Source organism: Manis pentadactyla, chromosome 13 (genome assembly GCF_030020395.1).
Source record: "Manis pentadactyla isolate mManPen7 chromosome 13, mManPen7.hap1, whole genome shotgun sequence".
In the NCBI taxonomy this organism is placed as follows: Eukaryota; Metazoa; Chordata; class Mammalia; order Pholidota; family Manidae; genus Manis; species Manis pentadactyla.
In genome coordinates, this window is record NC_080031.1 from 93,234,863 (window position 1) to 93,255,352 (window position 20,490).

The following is a 20,490-nucleotide window of genomic DNA, read 5'->3' on the forward strand; positions in this document are numbered from 1 at the left end:
TAGGAAAAGAAATCACAAGCCTAATTCAAGATATGAGACCAAAAGTGCACAAAACAAGAAGTGATGGGGTGGGGGGGATCCCCATTAAACACAGAAAGTTTATGAAATTGTAAGAGATATTGTACAATTCTATGTAAACTGAAATGTATCACTTTTTAGGGGAAAAAAATGAATTTATCAAAACTAGCCTTAGTAGACATAAAAGGTTTAAACAGACCAAATTCCATAGATGAAATAGAAAAAAATTAAGTAGGGACTTCCCCCAGTAAAATCCCTGGGCTGAGATGGTTTCCTTGGGAATCACAGTATGTGCTGCAGGATCACCTTCATGCTGCCCACACCGTGCAGGACATGGACAGGGAGAAGGGCTTCTAGACTCCCCCTGGCAGCATGTATATGTGAGGACATAAATCTGACCACACAGGAGATGATTTAGAAAACCCAACTTAATTTTTTAAAATAGTACTTTGTAATCAAGTAGGATTTACCCAGTGCTGCAAGGGTGTTTAAGTATTAGAAAACCCATAGGTATAATTCATCATATTAATTGCTTTGCTGAGGAGAATAATATTCATGAAAAGGCTTTTAACCAATTCAAAATCCATTTTAGAAACAAAAGATAGGAATCAATGGGTAAACAATTATGTACCTCAGCCTAAAAGCTAGTCTTTCCTTAGTGGGGACACACTGAGTGTGGTTCTGCTAAAGTTAGGGTTATGGAACGTTGCTCTTTTATCTCCTGGTCCTTAATATCAATATTGGAAAATTAGCCACCACGGCCACACAAGAGAACCACCCAGGGCAATGGAAATGAGCTGTTTAAACTATTTCCTGTTGTATAAAGAGACTTAGAGCATATCCAGCACACTCAAGAGAAAACTAGGAAGCTATCACAAATAGAATGCTGAGTAAAGTCACTAGATGAAACTGGACAAAATCAGTCCATAGTTGAGTTAGAAGATATATAATGGAAGAGAAGACACTGATTACAGCAGCAACGAAAAAAGTAAGAAATGTGAAAATCAGTGTGAGGAAATCTTTAAAATTTTTCTGGTGTATAATGTTGATTGATTTGCAGATGTTGAACCATCCTTGCTTCCCTGGAACTTCATTATGGTTTATGATCCTTCTAATATGTGGTCGAACTTGATTTGCTGATATTTTGTTCAGGATTTTAGCTTCTATGTTCATTAGGGATGTTGGTCTGTCATTTTCCTATTTTATAACATCTTTGGATTTGGTATGAGGGTGACACTGGCCTCATAGAATGAATTGGGAGTGTTCCTTCCTCGTCAATTTTCAAAGAGTTTGAGGATTGGTATTGATTCTTCTTCAAATGTTTGTAGAATTCCTCAGTGAAGCTGTGTGGACCTGGGATCTGTGTCAGGAATTGTTGATCACTGATTCTATCTCCTTACTAATAGTTGGTCTGTTCCATCCCTTTTTCTTTTAATCAACCTGTGCCTTTATATTTAAAGTGGGCTTCTTGTAGACGGCCTATAGTTGGGTCTTGTTTTCTTATCCAGTCTGACAGTCTGTCTTTTAGTTGGTGTGCTTGAACCATTCACATTTAAAGTGATTACTGATATAGTTTGATTAATATCTGCCATATTGGCAGCTGTTTTCTATGCTTTGCTCTGTTCTTTGCATTTTGTTTGTTTTATATTTGTCCTCTGCTCTTCTTTGTCTCTGGTTTTAAATGAGCATTTTATGTGATTCCATATATTCTCCTCACTTACCATATCAATACAGTTCTTTTACAAAGTTTTAAGTAGTTGCCGTAGAGTTTGCAATACACGTCTACAACCTAAGTCCACTTTCAGATAACACAGTCCTCTTCACAGGTAGTACAGGGTCTTATAAAAGAGGATTTCTCAGTTCCTCCCTCCCATCCCTCATTAGGTTTCTGTCCTTCCCTTAACTTACCCATAGCTATAATCACCTAATACATTATTGCTATTACTGTTATTATTTTCAACAAACTTTATCTGTTAGATCAATTAAGAGCAAGAGAAATAAAATACTTTGCCTTTATTTAATTCTTCTCTAAGGCTCTTCCTTCTTTTGAAAATCTAGAACTGAGTTTCTGACCTATATTATTTTCCCTCTCTGAAGAACTTCTTTAAATTTCTTGGAAGGCAGGTGTGATGGCAAAAAATTCCCTTCATTATTGTTTAAATGAGAAAGTCCTTATTTATCCTTCATTTTCAAAGGATAATTTGCTGGAAAGAATTCCAGGTTGGTGGGGTTATTTTTCTTTCAGCACTTTAAATATCTCACTTCACTCTTCATGTCCATGAGAGCAGTCTTCTGTCACAGTGCTTGACTTCTAGCCCTCCTGATTCTTTCTTAAAGTTTCCATCTTTCTGCTTGCATTGCCCATCTGTTCTTGCATGATGGCTGTCTATTCCATTAGTTTTTTGTATGTCAGTTATAATTACTTTAAATTCCTGGTCTTATCATTCCAGAATCTCTACCATATCTGAGTCTTGTTCTAATGTTTGCTTTGTCTTTTAAGACTGTGTTTAGCCTCTTAATATGTCTCGTAATTTTTTTTTTGGGAAGGTGAGCATGATGTCTGGATTAAGAGAAGCTGAGATAAGTGGGCCCCTTTAGGGTTATCTGAAACCAGTTGGACTGTGCTCAACTGTAACTGTCATGTCAAAATCTGAACTTCCCCTGAGTGTCCTTTCTCTTGTCTTCCTGTTGTCTTGGATTTTCTAGATTCCTTAGCCTGGCATGCAGCTGTAATCCCTGTTCTTTCCCAGGAGCCCTGTTGATGTGGGGCCATGCCACATGTACGGTCCTGATGGAAGCCACTGTTTGTCTCTCTTCCTCTACCTTTTCTGTAAAATGCATGGGGCAGAAGCAGACACTACCTCCCATGTTCTTATAAGATGCACCAGCCCCTGGCCCAGCATGCTTCCCCCACCTCTGCATCCTGATGGACCACCACTGGCGTTGAACACCCCCAGACATTGCACATACGGGGCTGAGCCCACCAGATGGGAGAGGCAGCCCAACTCAGACAGAGCTGAAGGGCAGCCCCAGGGACCCAGGAGCAGGGCAGACCCACATCCCGGGACCTGGATGAGGTGCCCGAGGCCTGGGGGCACAGAGCCACACCCTGGCATGGGGCTCAGGGATCAGTCCAGTGTCCTGTTGGGATGGCTGGGTGGAGAGGGGCCAGCTGTCTGTCCTCACTGTTGGGCTGACAGTGTGGGGTGTGAGGGTTCCCTGCCATGGTGGGGTGGCATGGGGTGGGGTTGGTGTGACACCCTCAGATCATGGTGGCCCCCCACCTCTTCCTCAGCACTGAGCATTTGCTCTGAATTACCGCTGATGTATCCCATGATGTTTCATGCTTTTCCTAGAGAGCTGACCCCCACTGCCCTGCCACCCCTCCCACAGACATCCTGGGCCAGCCTCATGTGATCAGCCTCAGCCCTGGAGACCCGCCACCCACAAAGCCTGGCTGGTGCCTGGACCAGCTGGTGCTCATGAGGTGGACCAGGGCAGGTGTCCACGGCCCAGGGCCCACTTCCCAGTGCCCACGTCCAGGGTGCCCATGTCCCAGTGACCCAGTGCCCTGTCCTGGATGCCACATGGCAGGGATCAGAAGGGCCCAGCAGGTGGCAGGCTGGCCAGCTCCCCCTCTCCACCCCAGGGTCCCGGGCTGTGTTAGCCCATGTGGGGCCGCCTGCCCCATCTCCTCAACACATCCTTCCCGCAGCCCTGAAAGGGCCTCCTCCGAGGCGATAGGCACAGACAGCTTATCTGTCCCGGGGGCCCCTGCCCGCCTGCGAAGGTGGGGGCCGCACTCAGCACCTCCCACTGGGGACCAGTTCCCATCTGCCCCCCTTCCTCTGTCCATTTCCCTGCCTGACCTCTGACCCCACCCTGATCCTGCGGCGGTGGCGGGTCCAAGGTCCCTAGGCCCCCAAGCCCCTCAGCCTCTCTCAGAGGTGCTGGCCAGGGCCTCGTGGCAGGAATCCCCCAAGGACGTCCTAAGCCAGAGGCCCCTCTGTGCTCCCTTGGGTTTGAATGGAGGCCGGCGCTCAGGAGAGGGAGAGGAAGGTCCTGCAGGGAGTGGGGCCCCTGGGGCGGGGGAACACAGAGCATTCACATCCCCTCCCCAAGGCTGGCCCCCCAGGGCTGGCTGGCTATTCACAATATGGGGCCTGGGGCTTCCACACTCTGGGCAGGAGGCCCCCACCCAGCTGTCCCACCTGGAGTCAGGCCTCAGACGGAGGTCAAGGTCAGGACTGGGAAGACAGGAGACTTCCTGGGAGACAGCAGCTGACCTGGCCCCAGCTGTCGACCCTGCCCAGCATCCCCATGGTCAGTTGCCTGCCCTGTGGGGAGGTAGCCATCTCCCTGTGGCCTTCACACTCGGGGGTTCTTCCTCCACAAGCTGGGGTGGGGGACATGCAAGAAGTGGACCTAAGTGAGTTGGACACACAAGGCCCCTGGACCTCCTGCTCTGGGGACACCCACTGCTGTGTCACTCAACTGACACCATGCACAAACCCACTGGACTCTGAGGCCCTGGCCACCCACCCACCAGGGCAGTTATGGGTGAGCCGCCGAGGATGGAGGTAGACCCAGCAGAACGGCAGGCCAGACCCCGCAGCAGGCAGTAAAGGAGAGCTCCTTCCTGTGCCAGTCACTCAGTGTGGGCTGTGCCTTACGCTGCTAGAACACCGCCCCTAAAGCCCTTCCAGGTGCCACTCCAGGTGTCTGAGGCCGTGAGCTGTGCCTGGCACAAGCCACACAGCTCACTTGCAGGCGGGTGGCCCTTGGGCCTGGCTGCTGGGTCCCAGAGTGACCAGAGGGATGTCTGTCCACCTGTACGTGGATGCCAGGGCGTGAGGCGAGGGTCCTTGGGGTGCAGGGCAGGTGTGGGGATCAGAGCTGCCTCCCCAGCAGGGAGGAAGGCAGGCGGGGTCCTGTCCCTAGGCAGAGGCTCAGGACTAGTGCTGGCACAGAGGCCCCCAAAGATGCACTCGCATCCCCCGGGAGCCCAGAGCAGGTGCTGGAGGCTGGCTGCCTGCTCTGGGGATGGCCAGGGGTCGGGGTGAGGGGATGGCCTGCAAAGTCAACAGCTGGGGTCAGGCGAGGAAGGCCTGGGACCCCAGCCCTCCATGTGCAGATGGTGGGGAAAGCCTGCTCCTCCTTGGGGCTCTCCCCTGACAAGGCTGTGGCATCTCCAGAATGCTGCAGCCAGCCCTGTGAGAACACAGGGAAACTGAGGCCCAGAGGGCTGATGAGGCTTGTGGTTTGGTTCAGGCCCTGGGGCCAGGAGATGCCCCGGAGCTTTAGGAGGGGCCATCTGTTCAGGGTGCTGTCCATGACCTCGACCCTGGGGCCCCATTCCAGACAGAGGAGAGGCTGGTAGGGCTGAGGAGTCAGGCCCCACCTCAGCTGCAGGAACACATGCTCGGGGGCAAGGCTGCCCAGCACAGCAGGGCGTTCCCTCAGATCTGGGCCCCAGGCTGTGGGAGGCTGTCCCCGCTAGCCCCTTTCCGGCACCCCAGGAAGCTCCGTGGGGGGCAAGGGGAGCCACGTGCAGCTGGACCCCAGACCCAGGCTGCAGGATCTCCAGTGCCAGCCCTGAGGCCTGGGCTCCCGGAGGCAGCGGCTGGGCCAGCACGCCCCTGTGAGAGACTGGGGCTGCCCGTGCGTGCAGGGGACCTGGGGCCTGATTTATGGTGGGGCTCCTGCACACGTGTTAAGCACCAGCATACAAGTAATATATAGGTTACCACAACGTTTTTATGGCCTTCCCTGGCCCTGCCCTGGAAATGCCAGGATCCAGCAGGTGAAATAACATGGCAGCTGCCTGTGCCAAGCTCAGGGAGCCAGGCACATGGGACTCTGTGTCCGGGCCTGAGGCCACCCTGGGAAGCAGGACCAGGTCGGTGTTGGGAATGCCCCCAGCCCCACAGGACCTGTGGCCTGGCAGTGGGGGGCAGGGCAAGCTGCCAGAGGGGCTGCCCAGGGTCTCCTTCACCCCTCAGAACATGCCATGCCTCTAGGGGCAGCCTGAAGCAGGCTGGACCGGGGGCCTCACCTCAGAGAGGCAGGGCCCTTGTGCTGGGATGGCCTCGGGCTGCAGCAGGGAGGTCTGGCGGTATCGGTGACAGCGTGCGCGTGTAATCAGGAGCTGTAGCTAAGACAACTGTCCCTGCCACACCGGGGTGCTCACACCCGGGGCCGCCCCACGGGCAGGAAGGGGTGTCCCCGTGAGTCTGGGTGGGCCTGGGGCCTGGGTCAGCAGGAGCCGCTCTCTCCCTCCATGCCTGGGTGGGCCCCACACCCCCTGCTTGCATGCACACCTCATCCTTCTGGGCCTGCGGCCCCTCCTCCCACACTGGCCAGACAGATGCAGAACCTGAACTGGGGTTGCTACCCACATTGGGGCCCCATGCCCCGCGAGGTCCTCTGCAAGGTGAGGGGCCTGGGACAAAGGTTGGATTGGCAGCCAGGGCCCCCGTGGGCCAGGTGGGCCCACATCTGGAGGACAGAGTGCCACACGCACCAGGGACACGTGTGGCCACACAGTGCATGGCTGCGGTGGGCAGGCGGTGGGTGGTGACCAAGCAGGGTGCCCAGTGACCCAGAGGACAGAGGATCTTGGGGCCCTACCGGGAAAGGGGCCTAGGGGACATAGCAGGTGCCTTGTCCACATTGTACATGGGGAGGCCTGCGTGATCCAGGGGTGCCAGGGTCGGGGTTTCCTGTCAGAGCCAGGGCTTTGTGACTCTTAGACATGTGGAGGTGGCTCAGGATGACCCCCCAAGTCAGGCCAACCTCCTGTGCTCTCACTCCCCTGCCCCAGGACCCCAGGAGTAAGATGGCCTGCAGGTCCCAGCCTGGCCCTGCAGTCCTCACAGCCTCATGGGGCAGGGGTGCCACCCACCAACTCCTGCCCCCACTGAGTCCCCACCCTGCCCCCCAGGCAGTGGGCCTGAGCCTGGCGGCCACCGGGCAGACCAAGAAGTGCTAGCGCTGGAATCACACCCAGCCAGAAAGGAGACTGGCAAGGAATTCCAGGAATTCGGGGATGCTGGGAAGCCACGGGAATGCTCAGGCTGGGCCTGCAGGGTTCTCTGGGACTCGGCCTTACTTCTTTCAGCTTTTCTGAAGTCAGTTCATGACTAGAAAAACCACTTTAACCCCTTAAGGCTGCCCACCCTCAAGCTATGGCCACACCCACTCTAGCCCCAAAAGCCTGTGTCCCATGTCCTGCTGACCACTGTGGCCACTGCCACCCCAGGGCTCCACCCAGGACTACAGTTCTGTCCCTGCAGGAGTTCCCTGCCCATGACCCCCTTCCCAGTCCTCTGGGAAGTGCACCCCCAGGCCCACTGGGAGAGAGGGAGCATAGGGGCACAGGCCTGGGGGAGGGCAGAGAGGGGCTCAGACATCAGTCAGGTGGCCAGCATCCAGGTGCAAAGCTGAGAGAGGATGTCAGTCTAGGGGCAAGTCCATGGGGCCAGGGGGTTGAGGCCAGCTGTGGCCAGGCCTTGGCAGGACTCATAGCCAGGGCCAGGGGCTGCCAGTGGTTGGGCCCAGGGAGGGTGGCAAGCCTAGGAAAACAGGTGGGCCCGCAGAGGTCAGGGTCTCGGGGCCGCAAGCCTGGCTCTGAGGTCCTAGCTTCTGAGGTGGTTTCTGGGCAGCTGTGCATCCCCAGACCCTTGAGACCCAAGCGCTGGTGGCTGGGGGTCCCCCTCCAGGCCAGTCCTATGTGGCTGCAGGGCCAAGGCCTCACTCAGCACATGGCCATCACAGGTGAGCCCCGGCCCCTCTGGGCTGGATGCCACAGCAGGAAGGTGGGTGAGCAGAAGGAAGAGGGGTCCCCAGCCCCCTACCCCTCAGGCCAGGGGCTGCCTCCCAGGGCTCCAGTCCTCAGGCTAGTGGGCAGCAGTTCGGGGGCAAAGGGCTCTGGGAGAAGTGAAGAGGCCCATGGTCTGGACCACCGTCCCCACAGAAAGCCTCTGAGCACCTGCAGGCTTGGTATGAAAGCCCATCTGTGGGGCCAGAGCAAGCATCACCTCAGCCCTGGGAATCCCCACAAGGAGCAGCAGGCACCTGGCCAGGGAGCCAGGGACAGCCCAAGAAGGCAGCGTGGACAGGGGACAGAGCCCTGAGCAACCTCTCTGGCATTTGGGGCTCCCAGGGGCTCCCTCTCCTGGGCTGACCTCCTCAAACCCTTTGGGCATTGTGCTGACCCAGCCAGCATCTCCTCCTGCAGGAAACCCCAAGTGGCCACCAGGCTGGGGAGGCCACTGGGGGTATAGGGAGAGCCTGCAGTGCAGGGTCCTGGGGCTTGAGCCAGCCTGGGAACCAGAGGCTGTGTAGGGGCTGGCCTGCCCCTCCAGACATGGTCCAGGGGTCCTCCAGCTCAGGGCTGCTGGAACCCCATCCTCTCCACCCACCCACCCCCAGTTGTCAATCTGACTGTGGAAACACAAAACACAAAAGCTAGAAGCAACTGACTTATCTTCTGGAGCATCTTAGACATATTTCTCTGGAACCTTAGAAAAATAAACCTGCGCCTTTGAAATGTGGCTTGGGGAATGGAATTTTCCCACAAGTGGGGTGGAGTGTCCATAGGCTAGGAGCATGCCAGCGCCCAGGGAGCACCCATGATGCACGGCGCCCACAACCCACCCAGGATGCACAGCACCCACACACCACATGCACCTGCTCCTGCAGAGAGTCAAGTCAGCGCCTTCGTGCCCACATAGGGTTCTGCTCTCTGCTCACAAACTGGGAGGGGAACACTCTTGGACACACATGCAGAGAGGTGCAAGTGATGTGTGCACCCATCCAGGAGTCCACACCAGCAGTCTGGAAGGCAGGAAGACCTTGGGGGCTGGGGGTGGAGAGGGTGCACAGCAGAGCCCCAGGGAGGGAGGAGGCCCTGCAGGAGTGGGGTGCAAGGGCAGAGGCTGTGGCCAGGTTTCTCCAGGATGGCATGTCTGCCCACGCTGGAGCCCCCACGGCCCAGAGTCCAGCTGGTGACTGGTGTGCATGCATCTGCATGGCACCCCAGTCGGCTGCCTCTCCCTCACCTGTCATCCTCAGGCCCTGTGGGGAGAGCCTACCAGGACACCTGGCCTCTGGCCGCTGGGCAGTCTCAGCTCTGCAGTGGCCGGTCAGGAAGGCACGGTCCAGCTGGGTCCCCAAAGGCCTCATTTCTCAAGTTCCATGCAAGGGCCAGGCCCAAAAGGCAGTATTCTTCCTGTTGAGAGGGCTGGGACACCGCCCAGGTGGGAGTGTCACTGAAAAGCCACCCCGAAGCTGTGTCCCCCGAGTCAGGCCGGCAGCTGCACAAGGGAGAGAAACAATCATGTGTGCTGGCAGTTGGCCCAGGGAGGCCCCTGCGCAGCCTCCACTGGCTCCCTTGCTTCTCCAAGCCTCAGTTTCCCTCATCTGGGTGTCCTGCCTTCCATCTGCTCTGTGGTTGGTTCATTCACTGAATGGTTTATTCGCTCTACCCCAGGCCAGACCAAAGGAGCTCAGACCCCACACGGGCTGGGGGAAGGTCAGGACAGAGTCCAGGGACCAGTGTCCAGCCCTCCCTCCAGGGAGTATACTCAGGACAGGTAGCCCAGGAGAGGGGGCATTTGAGATGGGCTTTGCAGTGGGAATAGGAGTTCACAAAGCAGGAGGGATGCTCTGGGTGGTGTGGAAACTTGAAAGATGCTGCTGCTGGGGTCCCGGGGCAGAAGCCTGAGCCCAAGAGAGATCAGCAGAGCAGGGTGAAGGTCAGAGGGGCCTGGCAGCCCCTGAGGGTGGGGAGAGGGGTGGGTCTGCCCTTGAAGCCTGTTAGAAATAACCCCTCCTCCTCCAAAGCTGTGGTCCCCACCCACCCACATGGGCCAGGACTCATCGCAGCCAAAGGGTGACAGGGACACTGCCCAATGTCTTGGTCCTGTCCCACATGGGGTCCCAGCCCATCACCCCTTCTAGAGGAGGGGGCCCCCTGCTTGGGAGCAGACTTTCTCTGGACCACCAGAGGTCCAGGTGCTCCCCCTAGGCCTTTGGGGCAGCCTCAGGGTTCTCAGCCACTCAGAGAGCCCCACCCCTTGAGAGGGAATCCTAAGTCCACCTGCACAGCCCGGCCAGGGCCTCCCTCACCACCCAGAGCCTCAGCGTCCTCACCGGGGAAATGGGTGGATGAAAGTCACCTCACGAGACCAGGGTGAGTGCCACCCAAAGCGTGGCATCCACACCCTTCCACTCAGGTCCTGAGCCTCCCAGGGCCCATGCTGCTCAAAGCCAGGACAAGCAGGGCCAGCCTTGGGCTCACTCCGTTTACTCCCTTTGGGTTTATTTTACCACCTGGAACAGAACCCCCACCTCTCAAGTGTAAATGAACCACATTAACTGTTTTTAAAAGGTACTAGAGCTTGATTTTAGGAATCTCCTTCTCATGGTGGGACTAGAAGGAAACAGGCCTAGTGATAGGGGACCAGGGGTTCCTGGAGGGTGAGCTCAGCCCCTGGGGAGTCTCCAACAGATCACCCATTCTCTGCAGGCTGGGACACCACAGAGCACAGAACACAGCTCTCTGCGGCCCCCAACCCCACTGGGGTTCAAGGAGGAAGCCCTCTGCAGGCCTCCCCAGCCCGGCCCAGAAGCAGGCCTGCCATGTTCCCAGGCTGCCAGTCAGGACCAGCTAGCTAGACAGGTTCCAAACCGCGTGCGTGTGGCGGGAAAGTCCACACTTCCTGGGCTCAGGAGTGAGGGGCTAGGGCAAAGGGAGAAGGGTGGCCCTCAGCTGGGCATGCATGGGTGGGGTGCAGTGTGTGGCTTAGCCCAACACCCTGTGTCTAGCTGACTCCGCATGGAGACCCCTGCAGTCTCCCCACTGTGAGCTTCCAACCTCCCAGAGCAGCCGTGAGCTTGGGGAACCATGCCCCACATGGGCTTCGCCTGCTACGCACATTGTTGGGGGGCTTGGCCTCAGGCAGAAACAGCCATGGGGAGCTCCAGGCTGTGCAGCCCTGGCCTGGCTGCCCCCTCAGGCTCATGGTGCCACAGATGTCGGGATGGCGACACTGACAGGACGACACCGCTCAGCAGGGAGTGGAGCTCCTGGGTGCCTGTTAACTCTGAAGGGGGAGGCAGGAAGCTACAGCCGACCAACCCTACCCCTGAGAACTCATGAGTCCTAAACCCCCCCTTACCTCAGTTTCCCAATCTGTGAAGTGAGTCCAAGTAATAGTCTCTGGGGTCACTGTGGGGCCTAAGTGGGGTGGTGCACACACACAGCATGCGTGCACACATGCCATGCAGCCTCGCACAGAACCGTGAAACCATACACAGTAAACTACACAGAGAGCCACAAAGCCACACATGATACCACAAAGCTACACGTGGAACCTGAAACCATACACAAAAAACTATATACAGAACCAATGAAGCCAAACACACAGCACTACAAAACCATACATGGAATCACAAAGCCACCCGTGAACACATCCTTTCTCAGGCGTGTGCATGCACACTCACATGCACACACATCAGAGGCCTCGGGGTCCTCTGCTGCTCCCAGGGCCCAGACCTAACACAGTCCCACAGGGTGTGGGCAGGATTTTGTGGTGTCCTCAGTTCCAGCCCCACCCAACCCACCCCCTCTGCCACTCCTTCCCTGGGGCTTGCCCTCTACTGGGCAGTAAGCTATTTCTGTGGTCCCTCCTCCAGGAAGAACTCTCTGGTTGCCCTGTAGAAAGTGGGACCTGGGCCTGTAGATGGTGACAGTGACTAGTAGGGGAGCAGGGCAGTAAACACAGCTATCTGAGCTTCTATATTCTGGGCACACTTGCCGAGGTTCCTGGGCATCCACAGCCCCATGGGATCACCCCAGGGGTCCTGCCCCCGTGGGCAGAGCTGCCCCATGGCCTCATACAAGGTGGGGCTGGGACGCTGCCCCAAGAAGCGTGTGCCCCATGCTCTCTGGGGCAGCCTGGGACCCGTGGTCTCATGACCCAGCCCCTTAAATCTTGGAATCCAAGCCCCCATAAAGCCCCCACAACCTCTATGCCCACAGCCTGGAAGACAGGGCTTCCCAAGGTGTGAGCCTGTCCACAGCCCCCACAGACAGTAGAGACTGGGGACCCACCCAGAGGCGGAGACAGCAGGCACCCATGCCACAGGCTCCCCAGCCCCAGGGTCAGTGGATGGAGCTGGTTCAGAGTTCCCCATGTCTGCTGCTGCAGGACAGGTGGCCTCTGGGGGACCTCTTCTGGGAGACTCTCTTCTGAGGGAGGGAGACCCTAGGCTGGCGGGAGACACCCTGGGGCTGCCACCCAGGGAGGAAGGTGTCCTTCGGTAGGAGGAGGTGGGCCCAAGGAGGCTGGGAGCAGCCCCCATGCCACTTCCTGACCCCCATGGAGAGCCAGCCAGCTCGGACCCCAGGACAACTACCCACTGTCTGTGGTGGCTGAGTCCACTGACCACAGCTGGGGGCCCAGTGAACCAGGCCCAGGGCACCGGGCAGGTGGGCAGGTGGACTGTGCAATGGACTTGTGTGATGAGGCGCAGCTTCTGTGCAACTGGGCAGGTTAAGTGGGAGGTGAGATCGGGGGCCGGAGGGGTTGGGGGGCCTAGAGGGGACTGGAGGGGCTGGAGGACAGGCAGCTGGGGGTGACAGAAGGGACACTGGCAGGTGGAGCACTGGAGGTCCCTGTGCCCTGGGACCTGGGAGCCATCCAAGCCTCCTTGGCAGCTGGGCAGATGAGTGGGGCACAGGCTCCTCCTTGTGCCCGAGGGGCACTGACATGCCTGCGTTCCAGTTCCGTGCCCCACCGGTCCCCCTCAGAGCTTTTGGTCCTAGGTTGGTGTGTCTGCCTTGCACGCAGGTGCCCCTGCACACACGTGTGCCTGCAGGTGCACAGATGGGCATGCTTGCAGCCTGCTTAGGGCTGCCTAGCAAGCTGATTTGAATGGTGCTTCCGGTGCTCCAACCAGACACCAGGACCCTGTGCAGTGGCAGACACGAGGGTCTGAGCCCCACCAGGGAGGTTTGGACAGGGGAAGCGCCACCTTCAGCTCCCACTCCCGGGGCAGATGGATGACAGGGTGAGTAGCCTAGCCCCACCTGGGCTGCTGGCAGGGACACCAGGCCCAGCCCTGCAGGTGGGCAGGAGAGCAGGCCATTCTCGCACAGGGCGCCCCCGCCCTGCCCTACACATGGTCCCAGAGTGTGCCCTCCCCACACCAGGACAGAACCAGGTCCATCACCTGCCACCCCTGGTTACAGCTCCAGGGCAGGGGCATCTGACCTCTCGCTCTGTGTCTGCCGCCTCCCCAAACCCTCCTCCCAGCCAGGAACTGTGGGCTGGGGGCAGGAGGTAGAGGCCGGCAGCTCCCCAGTGAAGCTCTGACCTCCAGGGCCCAGATCCCCAGGAGATGCAGGGGGCAGCAAGCCTGCATCCCTCACAGCCTAAGCCCAGGGGGCCAGAATTCCACAAGGGGAGGCGGATGTGGGGACCCATGGATGTGGGGACAGCAACACCCCTTGGACGCTCCCGCAGGGAGGCTGCCTGCCCGAATACGGGCTCCACGTGCTGTGCGTGGGCACCCCTGTGCCTGTGGAGTGCCAAGTGCCCCCAGGACATGCACAGGTGCCCACAGTGCCCATGACATACTCCCAGAGTGCCCACAGTGCCCGTAGGTCACCTGGCTTTTCCATTCTCAGCTTTCTCTTGAGTCACTTGTTCCTCTGCTACTGGGTTTGGGTCACTGTCTCTCCTTCTGGAACGTTCTCTCCTGAAGGGCTCGTGGCCTGTCAGCTCCTTCAGGCTCTCGCTGGGCTAGGTGTTCAGACATCTCACCAGCCGCCAGCCCCCACCCTCTGGGAGTCAGGCTGGGTGCTCTTGTTCTTCATTCTGTGCACTTCTGGAGCAGCGACCGCACTGAGGCCCCCCTGCAGGGCTCACAGCCTCTTGGAAAAGAACGGAGCAGGCTGGGCATCCAGGCCCTGCGGGAGGGGCTGGGGCTGGGAAAGGGCAGGCAGAGGCCCGGCCCCCTGGGTTCCCTCTCCACCCAGAGTGCACTGTGGTCTGCCTCTGCTGCCCTGCTGAACACCCCTCTGGGAGGCCTGGTCCAGTCCCGGCCCCTCCCCAGCCCTCCACGCCAGCTCTGCTCCCCCGGAGAGAGGAGGGTGACCTAATCCCCCAGAACCCAGGCCCAGCTCAAGCAGTATTTACATAATACTCCTCTGACCCTGGACCTGCAGTGCAGGAAGGCGGAGGTAGTCTCCGGGCTGCTCAGCCCCCACCCCCGGGTACCAGGCAGCCAGCCCAGACCACTGGCCCTCTCCGGAGCGGGTTCTCAGGCTGCAGACGGGACCAGTTAGGCCTCCCTCTGTGTGCAAGCCCCAATACATATCATGCCAAGGACCCAGCTACTGGCTCTCCACAGCCAGCCCTCCCTGACCCCAGAAAGGCCCCCTCTCCTCAGGGCTGGCTGTCTTTGAGAACAGGACAGACGCTCTCACTGAGAACAGAAATGTTTTCCCTCACAGGTGCACTTTGGCTGGCGCAGTCACTCTGGAAGGGCTGCCTGCAGGAGGAGGCAGCAGCCTGGGTCTTGCATGATAGGATGAGAGGGTCAGGGCAGCCAGTTCAAAGGCCTGAAAGGGCGCAGGCCACAGGAAAGGAGGGGACGCCGGCCAAAGGCTGTGGGCAGCTGGAGCTGACCCACAGGGACATGCGGCAGCCCCGGGCTTTCTGCGCTTGGGGCCTTAGCAAGGAGACAGACCGCAGAGAGATTGTGGGGACCAGCCTGACCGTGAGCAGAGGCTCAGGGAGCGGGTGCTGCAGGGACAGGCCCCTCGGGGATGGGGAGGAGGCCGCCCAGCTGCCTCTGCTGAGATGGCTGACCCCAGGAAAGGGAGGACAAGCGGCTCCATGGCTGCCTCCGCTGACACCCCCTCACCCAGGGTCTGCAGCCGACCTGTGCCCTTGAGCTCTGAGCGGGGAGGTGGCTCAGGCTCGGTTTCCCCACTCCTGCAGGTCCAAGGCCAGGTAGGTGGACAAAGGGCTCTGTCCCTCCTGGAGGCCATCGGACTGGCTGGGACAGGGGCTGTGGGCTGACCCGCCCCACCTGGGGAGGCCAGAGTGCCCTCAGGGCCCGGGGCAGCCGTGGCCACTGGGCGGGGGCAGGAGGGAGTGCAGAGAGCAGAGGGCGCCCCCCCACCCGGGCTCTCAGGCACTCGGCACCAGGCTGGGCCCAGGGGTAGAGAGGCATCAGGCAGCCGGGCTGTCCTGGACCCCACCTCGCTGCCGCTGCCTGGGCTGAGACTTCCCAGAGGGGCCTGGGCTGCCCCGTGAATAAGGAGGGGCGGCCCCCATCCCGCACCAGTCCAGGGGAGGCCCCAGGCATTGGGTGAGAGGAGGTCTGTCTTACCCAGCCCACTCTCCACCTCCCCAAGGCCTCCGGGTCTCAGACCCCAGCTGGGGGAGATGCAGACACCAGAAAAGCTCCCGGGAGTCTGGAACCTGTCGTTAGGGGACAATGCCCTGCCCTGGGTCTGGTCTGGGGACACAGCCCTGCCCTGGGTCCTGTCTACAGCCCTGGGTGTGATCAGAAGGCCCAGCGGTCCAGATACCCAGCCGAGCCAGGAGCCCTGCCCTTCCCAGGCTGTGACCTTGGTGTGGCTACTGGGCGGCTTCCACCCTCAGGGCAGGGAGAGGCCCTGCATTCCCCAAGTCTGCTGTAGTGTGTCCCCAGTCGAGGCCAAGCCCAGCTGTTCAAGAACCTTCTGCCTGAGGCTGAGACAGGGACCCTGAAGCCTGCACAGGGGGCCCTCACCAGGCCTGCAGCTACCCTGGTCACCCAGGGGCGGGTTTGGGGACAGTCCCTGCCAGCCCCGCACAGAACCAGCCTGGGAGGTATGTCACTGCCAACAGATGCGGCCACAGACTTCACCACGTTAAGCGTGCAGAGCAGCTGGGTACCTTGGGGACCCTCGCAAGCCCCCCCAAGACCCTGGACCAGGTGCTGTCCAGTGGCAATCAGCCCTCCAGGACAGGGAGAGGGCTGTGGGACTCGGACAGCTGACCCCTGGCATGAGTGCCAAGGGGACCCCGTCTCAAGAAGAGCTGGTTTCTGTGAGGCCCGCCTGTGTTCTCCAAGCCTATTTCACACTGAGCACCACTATGTACCCCAAGATGTCAGCTGCCGGGCAGGTGGGGGAGTGGAGGCGTGCCCCAAGCCCCCCTTGCCTGTGGGGCATGGGAATCAGGCCCAGCCTCACCGCGGAGACATTCCCCAGCATGACAAGTCACATACTTGGCAGAAATCAGACCCAGGCAGCAGCCAGGGGAGGCCCAGAGGCCCAGATGCTGGTAATAAAACCTTTACAGCCCCCATGTCATCCTCAGCTTCATGTGCTCATCATGTGGCCCTGGTGAGCTATTTGGCGTGGAAACTGCCCCCTGCCCCCAGCAACGTCACCATCACTGGCCACCGTCGGTGATGGTGAGCAACATCCTTTCCAGGGTGGCCTCCAGAGAGCTCTTGCCGTCTCTGGGTGCCTCCTGAGAGATGAGCTCCATGGAAGTCCCACACCCCACAGGGCAGAGCTGGGACCATGAGTCCAAATGCAGAATCAAGCCGCACAGGGAACACCAAGGGGACGTGCCCCAAAGGACACCCCAGCCTGCATGAGGACCGATGCCTGGGCCTAAACTGGCGGGGCTGGGTCTCCATAACAGTCCACACCGCCCGGCCCTAGGACACCCAGAGCACGGCCAGCAACTCCACATACCAGAAGCTTCCAGGCCCTGCTCCGGCTGCCCAGGACACACGCATCCCACAACCTCAGTGACCCACAAGGGGGAATTGGCTTAACCGCACCCCCAGCTCCTCTGGGACCCAGCGCCCTCCCAGAAATCTCGGCTCACACACTCACATGCACTCACACCCTCTCTCATGCACACATGTGACATGTGCACACGTGCACATTCACATGCTCTCACATGCACATTCACAAGCATACTGCCACATGTACACACCCATGCACACACACTTACATGCACTGCTTATTAGTCCCCCTGCCCTGCTCGCCCTTCCACCCGCCGCTTCCAGACTACCCTTGGCTCCTAGACCAGCACCCCTACCCTCAGTGTGGCTGGGAGGAGTCCCCGCTCGCCTCACCCCTCAGCTGGAGGGCTGGCACCCACTGCCCCCACTCAGCTCCACTCCAAATGCCGGGGGCAATGGGGTGCCCTGGGGGAGTTTGCTCCAGAGAAGGACCCTGCCAGGGGGTGAGAATGGGGCTCTCAGACCCACCCTCCCTGGGAGGAACTCCTCCCCAGACACCACCCCTGCTGGCCACTCCACCTGACACCTGCCCCTGGCCACGCCCCGAGGCACCCACCCCTTTCTCACCGCCTGCCAACCCTGCCCTCACAGCTTCTTCCATTTCAATCTCTCCTCCTGGGCACCCTGATGCCAGGGCCAGCCCTCCCTCAACTGAAGGCCTAAGGTCCCCTGGCCCCCTTGCCCCTGCAGGCATGCTAGCCCTGTGCCCAGGCTCCCAGGATTCTGCCCTTGCCCTCGAGTCTGCTTCTGGGTGCCGCTTCTGGGGGTGTGCTCATCCTGTGCCCAATCGTGTGTTCTCAGTTTACCTGAGCAGTCCTGCAGCCCAGGTGTCCCTGGCCCAGGTACAGTCCGGGTCCTGCAGCCCTGCTCTTGGACCAGGCCACTTGTCGTGCACCCCCTCACGTGGTCTCAGGAGCACACCTGCTTCGGGTACGTGGACCAGCACCCAGACAGGGCAGGTGCCCTGGGGCCATGGCCGGTTCTCAGGTGTGAGTCCTGCCTGCAGCCAGCACAACGAGGGCGTCCTGGCACAGCCTGGCATCTGCAGGCCCCACGTGGTTAGCCACTTCCTGTGGGCGGGGTATCCTCCCCTCTGGCAGGGGCTAGTTGTGGGCAGACACTGGAGCCGTCTTCTCCCCTTCCTGCGGTGGTGGCCGCAGCTGTAATCAAAGCCAGCAGTCGGCCGTTCCTTGTGGGGTGCAGTGTCTTGAAAACATCCCTCCTGCCTTAAGCGGAGAGTCTTAGTTCTGTTGACATCCTCAGCTCAGCATCTGCATATACAAGGTGCCCAGTAAGGGTGTGTGCAGTGGGGGGGTGGGCAGGCCAGGCCTCCCCGCCCCCTCAGCCTGGAGCCAGGGTGAGACACTCAGACCCCCTCCACTTTTTAGACACCAAATGTATTTAAATCAAGCAAAATTAAGCTACAGTGAGAATAAAACATTCCCCCAGGGGGCCTCCACTCAGAAGTAAACCCTGTTAACAGGGAGTGAGTCAACCCAGGCATTTCCCAGGGATGTGGGCAGGACCACCTCTCCTCTGATCACAGTACTGCTTTAATCAACAGTGTTCCTGTGAGATGAAGTCTTTGAATTGTGTGAAGGGAGGAGGGAGAAGGGAGGGAGGGGAGCGACGAGGAGGCACTCCTCAGCCCTGACCCTACCCAGCCCACCCGAGAGCCTTGCTCCCTGTTTGCACCTCAGATAACGTACCTAGCAGGGCATGTGACAGACGTGACCTCCGGGCTCACCTGCCCGAGAGGCTCATTCCGAGGTTCTCGTAGGCCTGGCCAGGCCTGGACTCTAGGAAGGAGGAGACCAGCCCTCAAGCCTGGACAGCCTGGCTCCATTGGGCCCAGCCCATGACGGATCCTCGGCGTTCCGCGTGCAGGTGGTCACCGACCTGGGCAGCAGATAATAAACGCAGCCAACGGAGCCCAAGCGAGCACCCACTCAGGACAGGAACAGAAGACGGGGTGGGGTTCGGGCAATAGCTCCCCAGCGACACCGGGGGCCTGGCCTTTCCTGTTTCCTCCTTTGTGTTTCCTGCATGGCCCAGGTGCTTGGGACCCCAGGACGTCTACCGCCATCCTCCATCAAGGCCTGTATGCCAATTAGGACAGGTTCGGTGATGGGTAGAGGTGATGGTCATTCTCTTCACCAGCTTTGCCTTTTTCTGGGGAAGGGACCCTCCTTACGGGGATGGCTAGTGCTGTCACGTGACCACCCCAGCCGGAAGAGGCTGGCCTTCCTTTTTCTCACTAGATTTCTTGGGCTTAATCTTTCAAATTTTCATTAAAAAAGTTTTTCTTTTCACCCTCCAATTTTCATTTCCAGTGGTTCGCTTTTATTTCCATAGTTCCCTTTCCACCGATTCTTTTCCTGCTTCCCATAACCCTTTCCCCATCTTTCCTAGGGTACCGAGACCCTTAGACTTCCTTCTGTGCTGGGAATGATGTTTCGATTTTCAGTGTCATTTTTCGGCGAATCTCCCGAGAGCCCCCCGAGTGACTCTGTGGACACTTCCACGTCGTCTGAAACCCCAGAAATCCAGGAGGCCAGGACAGAGGGCGGCTCAGAGGGTGCGCCCAGCACATTTGGGAGAAATGAGTGCGCGGCATCGTGCACCTCCGGTTGGAAAAAGAACCTGGTGTCCTTGGCGATGTTAGAAAGCAGACTGTAGGCTGCGCGGACGTTCCTCACAGACGAGATGCCCTGAGTGTCGTGTGAATCCCCTGTGGAGGCTGCATGTTCCTGGGCCTGCAGGCGCGCAGAGCAGAGGAAGGGCAGCGCCAGTCGGCGCCTCCCGAGGGGCGCACAGGGGCACCTTGATCACGCACACCCAGCCACACAACGGAATTCGGTGGCCTGAGGTCGCCACGGGCAACTGCGCATGCCACCAGCCTGCAGGGTGTCCGGACCTGTCGGGTGGCCTGTCTGGAAGCAGCCTGTGTGCAGGGACATGACGGCCCCTGCCGGTGCATGGGTCTCAGGGACGATCCCAGGGGACGTCACACCACGTCCTGATGAGTCCTCAGGCCTGCAGCTGGCCCCCCAGCCCTGAGCCTCCTGTCCCCCAACACATCATGTCTGTTACCTGATGGTGACCAGGAACCCCCAGTCCCAGCCTCTCAGAGGGGGTCAGGGATTCCCCACTGGGATCCTCATCCCACCCAGGCTCTCCACTACCGACCCTCCTCCCTCCCCCTCACCCCTTCCCTCCCCTCTCCCAGCCCCTCTGAATTTCCCCTAACACTACCTCTCCCCTCCCCTCCTCTCCCTGCTCTGGGAGGGGATCTCGGGCTGCCCAGCTAATAACCACAGGCTCAGGCTCTGCCCCTCCACCCAGCTCCAGCCGTTTCCATGGACGAGGGCCCAGCACAAACACGGGGGCTGCAGCCCCCCTGCACACCCAGGACCCCCCACAGCACAAGGTTGGTGGGCAGATGAGGTCATTGCCACAGAGGCCCGCAGGCCTGTGGGGGGGACTATTTGTTGGACCTTGTTTCCCTGGCAACCTGCTAGACCCCTCCTCCTCTCTGTGCAAGGATGGATGCAGACACTAAGTAGCCCCTGAGCCCCAGCTACACTTCCCACCTGACCCCTGGTCTGACCCAGCCCAGAACCCCACTGTTGGGGCGGGGTGGGG